We start from the raw sequence: 6,316 nt of genomic DNA, 5'->3' as shown, positions 1-6,316 counted from the left end.
GTTTGAATAAAATCAGCTCCAGTCCTGATCAGACTGTTCCCAGAAGAACTGCCTCCGAGTAATTTCTTCTCGCTGTCCAGATTCTCTGGTGTGGGTCCTAACCCACCCTTGGTCAGTGCTGGTCACCGACAGTTCATATTTCTTCTTTTTAATTTTTTTGTCTTCTTCATACTGTATATTATCAATTGACCTATATTTAAGTTCAGTGATCCTTCTGCCAGCTCAAATCTGACGTGATTTTTGAAATTTCAAATGTTGTACTTTTCAATTCTCAAATTTCTATTTGATTCTTTTTTATTTAGATAAAATATTTATAACATAAAGCTACCCATTTTAAAGTATACAATTCAGTGATATGAAGAACATTCACAATGTTGTGTAACTATATTTTATTATTTGTATCATGTCTATTGCCTATTGGATAATCTATTTAGGGAGATATTGTTATCATATCTTACTTTAGTTCTTTAAGCATAGTTTCATTTGAGTGCATTTAAACTAGCTAATTTGAAATCTCTCTCTAGTAAGTTTAACCTCTGGGCTTCCTCGAGGACGGTTTCTGTTGATTGCTTTTTTCCCTGCTGTATGGTCATTCTGTCTTGCTTATTGGTATATCTCATAATTTGTAAATGAAAACTGGATATTAGAAACAATATAGTGTGACAGCTCTGGAAATACAACCCCTTCTTTCCAGGATTTATTGTTGTTACTGGTTTTTGTTCTTGATCTCTGTTAGTGACTTTTCTGAATTAATTCTGTAACACCTTCCTTCTTTTTCATGTATGCTACTGAAGTCTCTGGTTAGCTTAGTGGTCAGCTAATGACTGGATAAAAATTTTACTGTACTCTACGGATATCTCATTTCCCAGATTTTTCTGTTAAGGTATTTGATGAGCTTATTGTTTGTTCCATCTGTTATCATAGCCTGAGGCAGCTGTGAAGTTAAAGCAGGCCATTTGATAATCATGAGGAAAGGCTTTTTTGCACTGAGGGAGCTCTAAGTAAGGTCATATAAAGACAAAGTAGGAGTTTCAGGGAATTGCCAGTCAAGTAAAGTAATGACAATTCTATGAGAATTGGTTTTGGGGAACAACAAGCCCATTTTTTTCCCCAAAGGGTATTCTAGGCTTCTAGTTCTCAAGGTGATTCCTGGGCTACTGGTTTTCAAGGCTACTACAGAGATGGGAAGAGGAAGACAGGAAAAGGGTAAGTTAAAACACTACAAATCTCACTGTTCTTACTGGGATATTTTTGAATAAATTATCAACAAATTGTTGCAAGTTTTGGTTATGTTCCAGAGTTCGTACAAAAGGTCATTTTAATTCCTGCCCTGTTCTCACTACATTTATGGAGGAGCTGATTTTTGAAAGTCCTTACTCCATCATTCTTACTGATGACACTCCAAGATATTTAAGTTTAAGTCTAACCAAATATGCACAGGATCTGTCTGTTGGGAGCTGGCCACGGAGGCCCACTGAGCGTTAGGGATCAGGGAGGGCCTTGGACCCCGAGACCACTAGGATGTGTTCGGGAGCTGTTGACCCCATTTCCTCCTACCTTTTTCTATTTGGCACACTCAGCCAAAAGGATCTCTGCTGACCTAAGCTGAAGGCTCTGTGACTGTGACAGGTATGGCTAACTCTAGAAACTCATTGTTCCTGTTTCCCATGAACTGCGGTTTCGGCTTAAGTATTAGATATAATTCAAACTCAGGTCACGTTTGGGAGCCTTCAATATGGTACAAGCTTCTTTATAAGATTTAAAAGTATATTTGTAGAATTAGTATATACATATATATATGAATATACTGAGAGCTGTTTTCAGCTTTAGGTAGTATAGATGATTATCTGTAGTCACAAGAAATGGCCCAGTACGAACTTTGGACTGGGCCACATTCTTAAGAGCCCAGAGTGTACTTTGGACTGGGCCACATTCTTTTGAACTGGTTTTAGCTAACAATTAGTATAGGGTTTTTCTCTATTCATTATAGAAGTTGAACTTATTTCATTCATAGAAAGTATTGTAGAATAGATTATGCCAATGTCAGGGAATTATGATAGTTTGAGCAAGACACTTTGAGATTTAATTAGAAACTCTTATAGAAGTTAAGATAGATATATAAGATTTTAGAGTAGCCATTTTGCTAAGAGATTATAAGCAATTGTTCCTAGAAACGACCCAGTGTGATCTTTGGACTGGGCCACATTCTTTTTTTTTTTTGAGTTGGACTCTCACTCTGTCACCCAGACTGGAGTGCAGTGGCCGCTCCCGGCCACCGCAGCCTCGACCTGCTGGGCTCCGGTGATCCTTCTGCCTCAACCTTCCAAGTAGCTGGAATTACAGGCATGTGCTACCACGCCTGGCTGATTTTTTGATTTATTGTAGAGATGAGGTCTCGCTGCCTGGGCGGGTCTCATACCTGCTGGCTCAGGCAATCCACTCACCTCAGCCTCCCAAAGGTGCAGGATTACAGGCTGAGCCACCGATCCCAGCTGGGCCACATTCTTTAGGAACTGGTTTGAGCTATAATTAAGAGTTTCCATAGTGTAGGTAGAATTAGCATAGAATAGAAAAGGTAATAGGATTTAAGTTAGTTGCTTTAGGTGTTGTGTATGCATAAGCTTTAGAAGTTATTGATTATTAGAACATCATGATGCTAGTGGAGATTGTTGCATTATTTTTGAGGAACATTAACCAAGCATTAGGAATAGTAAGATAATTTTGAGATTGTTCTTCCTCATGCCCGAGGAAACATCTGGAGGGTAGAGGGGGGGCGCCCCTCACCTACCTGGCTTTGTGTTCATGTGAAAGTCTTGTGATTTTGCCCGTGAAACTTTAGGATAAAAGGCTTATGGTTTGTTCCATTAAATGGCTTCTGTTCAATCTTTGATCAGTTGTCCATCCTCTTTCTTCTTTCTAATATCTATCCCTCCAGTTTAATTGCCGACGCTGTCTTTCCTACCAGGGACCACCAGTATCTGCAGGGGCTGGCCCCCCGCATCTGTCTGCTGTAAAATACAAATCATTGGGAAAAAAAAGTTAAAAATATATATTTTTTTTATTTTAAAGATGTAGGGTACAATTCAGGATTAGGTAGATAAGTGGTCATCACACAGGTAAAGTTTGGGCCTCCCTTTGGTCACTACTTCACTTGGTTTGAGATCAGGTGCTCTTATTGATGTTATGTGCCCCCACAGCAGTGTTCTACTACTGCCAAACCCTTTCTTACAGTATTATGATAAATGTTCAGGGTCTGCTTGTAAGTGAGGACATGTGGTCCTCAGTTCTTTTTTTCTGTGATAGATCACTGAGTATTACAGACTCCCAATCCATCCGAGTTGCTGCAAAATCCATATGTTTATTCTTCTTTATGGCTGCATAATAGTCCATCATGTATATGTACCACATTTTTTAAAATCCAGGCCATTTTCAATGGGCAGCATGGTTGGTTCCATGTTTTTGCTATTGTAAATAATGCTGCAATAAGCATGTATGTGCTGGCATATTTTTTATAGAATGATTTGAGTGCTTCTGGATATATTCTCAGAAGGGAGATTGCCGGGTCACACGGAACGTTGATTTTTAGATCTTTTAGTAATTGCCACACTGTTTTTCACAGAGGCTGTACTAGTTTACACTCCCACCAACAGTATAGAAGTGGTCCCTTTTCCCTGCATCCTCTCCAGCATCTGTTGTTTTTTAAGTTATTGATGATGGCCATCTTGGCTGGAGTTAGGTCATATCTCAGTGTAGTTTTAATTTGCATTTCTTTGATGATTAGTGAGGCTGAGCATTTTTTCATGTATCTGGTGGCTGCTCATATGTCTTAAATGGAGAAATATAGCAGGATTCTGGTTTGGAAGACTCAATTTTGTTTATTTTATCTTATTTTTTTACCTTAAAAACATTTTTTTCTACCTTTTTTTAATTTTAAAGGTATTGGGTACAATTCAGGGTTAGATATACAAATAAATGTACATTATGCAGGTAACCTTGTTGATTAGATGTGCCCCTCCCTCCCCTGGCAGTTTCCCTCAACTGCCAATTCCATTGCCCTCCCCTGATGGTCTCCCACTACTGCCAATCCCTTTCTTATAGTATTATGAAAATTGTTCAAGGTCTGCTTATGAGTGAGAACATATGGTACTCTGTTCTTTGTTTCTGTGATAGATCACTGAGTATGGTTGATTCTAAGTCCATCCAAGTTGCTGCGAAGTCCATATGTTTGTCCTTCTTTATGGCTGCATAATATCCCATAATGTATGTGTACCACATTTTTTGTATCCAGTCCAGCTTTGATGGGCAGCATGGTTGCTTCCATGTTTTTGCTACTGTGAATAGAGCTACAACAAGCATGCGTGTGCAGGCATCATTTTTGTAGAATGATTTGAGTTCCTCTAGGTATATTCCAAATAGGGAGATTGCTGGGTCATATGGAAGGTCAATTTCTAGTTTTTTCAGAAGTTGCCACTCTGTGGAAAACTCGATATTGTTAAGATGCCATTTCTCCCCAATTTGATTTATGGAGTCTATGCAAGTCTCCTCAAAAGTCCAACAGAATTTTCTTGTAGATATTGGCAAGCTGATTCAAAGATGCATATGGACAGTAAAGACATATTAATATACAAAAAATCCTGAGTTATAGTATTCAAGACAACATGGGGCAATACCACCCTGAATGTGCCTGATCTCGTCTGATCTCAGAAGACACCATGGTATTGGCAAACAGATGCATAGATCAGTAGAACAGAACAGGGATACCAGAAAATTACTCACACAAAAAATTAGATGTCCATGTATAAAATTTTTAAAAAAGAACTTGTACCATACCTCATGTTATATACAGAAACTAGCCCACGTCAAACAAATTAAATAAAACTTGTAACTGGGCTTGGTGGCTCAGCCTGTAATCCCGTGCTTTGGGAGGCCAAGGTGAGTGAATTGCCTGAGCCCGTGGGTTCGAGACATGCCTGGGCAACTTGGCGAGACCTCATCTCTACAATAAATCGAAAAAATTAGCCAGGCGTGGTAGCGCGCGCCTGTAGTTCCAGCTACTTGGAAGGCTTAGTGGAAGGATCGTTGGAGCCCAGCAAGTCAAGGCTGTGGTGGCCGGGAGTGTGCCACTGCAGTCCAGTCTGGGTGACAGAGTGAGGCTGCAACTCAAAAAAAAAAAAAGCTTGTAGAAGAAAATCTGTGTGACTAGATTTGACAATTATTTTTTACATACAACAAGGAAACCATGATCCATAAAAGGAAAGAAATAAATTGTACTTTATAAAATTGCCTTTGATTTGTGAAAAAAAAAAAACTGTTAAGAAAATGAAAAGAACACACAAACTTGAAGAAATATTTCCAAATCCTATTTCTCATTCAAACATGGAACCAGAGCACATAAGTAATTTTAGAAACTGAACAACATGGAAACAAAAAAAATCGATGACAAGTGTGCAGATATATGACAAAGCATTTCATCAAAGAAGATACACAGATGGTAAATGTGAAAGTTGTAGATACTAGGATCAAATCACTTTTCTCAGATCCAGACAAAATAGGGCTAGGAAGATTGGAAGAAGAGGCTCATGCCTACATGTCTGAGATAAGAACTGTTTCCAAGGACTTTCTAAAATCTCCACAAGAAACATTTTCTTGTCCTTCACACATTTTGGTAAAGTTTATCACTAGACACTCTTTAGGACTGTAGTAATGTAGATAAGATGTTCCAGCAAGAATACTTGTCCATTGATGGCATCTCCATCAATGAACTGACCACAACTGTGGTCTTGAACTTCAGGAACCAATAAACTATGTTTTTAAGCAGCTTATGTAAATCACTTTTGCCTAAATAAAACTCCCCTCACTCTTTATTAGCAAATGGACTGGTGTTTTTTCATTTTATGCATTCCAAAGTATAATCCTTATTTCTATTCCTGAATGAACCAACATATTTAGAATTATCTTCTCTAGTGTCTTTTTTTTTCAGGTTAGCACAAATAAGCATATGATAAGACACTTAAAATCTTTAATCATTAGGAAAATACAAATTAAAGCTATAATGAGATATCCCTAAACACATATCAGGGACACTAAAATAAATTATTTTTTTGCTTGTTTATTTATTTGAGTTGGGGTCTCACTCTGTCACCCAGGCTGGAATGCAGTGGTGTGATCATGGTTCACAGCAGCCTCAACATCCTGGGTTCAACATCCTGGTACTGCAAACACAGTATCTATCCTCTAAATCCTATAGAAGTACCCTTACTAAACACATCCGTCTTACTGGCCTCAGGCGTTTCCATTACATGAGCCCACCATAGCC

At 38.4% G+C, this 6,316-nt stretch overlaps 1 long non-coding RNA gene across 1 annotated transcript in view; it reads left to right on the top strand.

Moving 5' to 3' along the window:
- The window catches only part of LOC103275094, a 16,358-nt gene that overhangs the window by 9,794 nt on the left and 248 nt on the right, over positions 1-6,316 (top strand). The gene's annotated exons all lie outside the window — the stretch shown is intronic.

This window comes from Carlito syrichta, unplaced genomic scaffold (assembly GCF_000164805.1).
Source record: "Carlito syrichta isolate Samal-C Ts95f unplaced genomic scaffold, Tarsius_syrichta-2.0.1 Scaffold315307, whole genome shotgun sequence".
Classification (NCBI taxonomy): Eukaryota; Metazoa; Chordata; class Mammalia; order Primates; family Tarsiidae; genus Carlito; species Carlito syrichta.
This window is presented reverse-complemented; position numbering and strand designations above follow the sequence as displayed.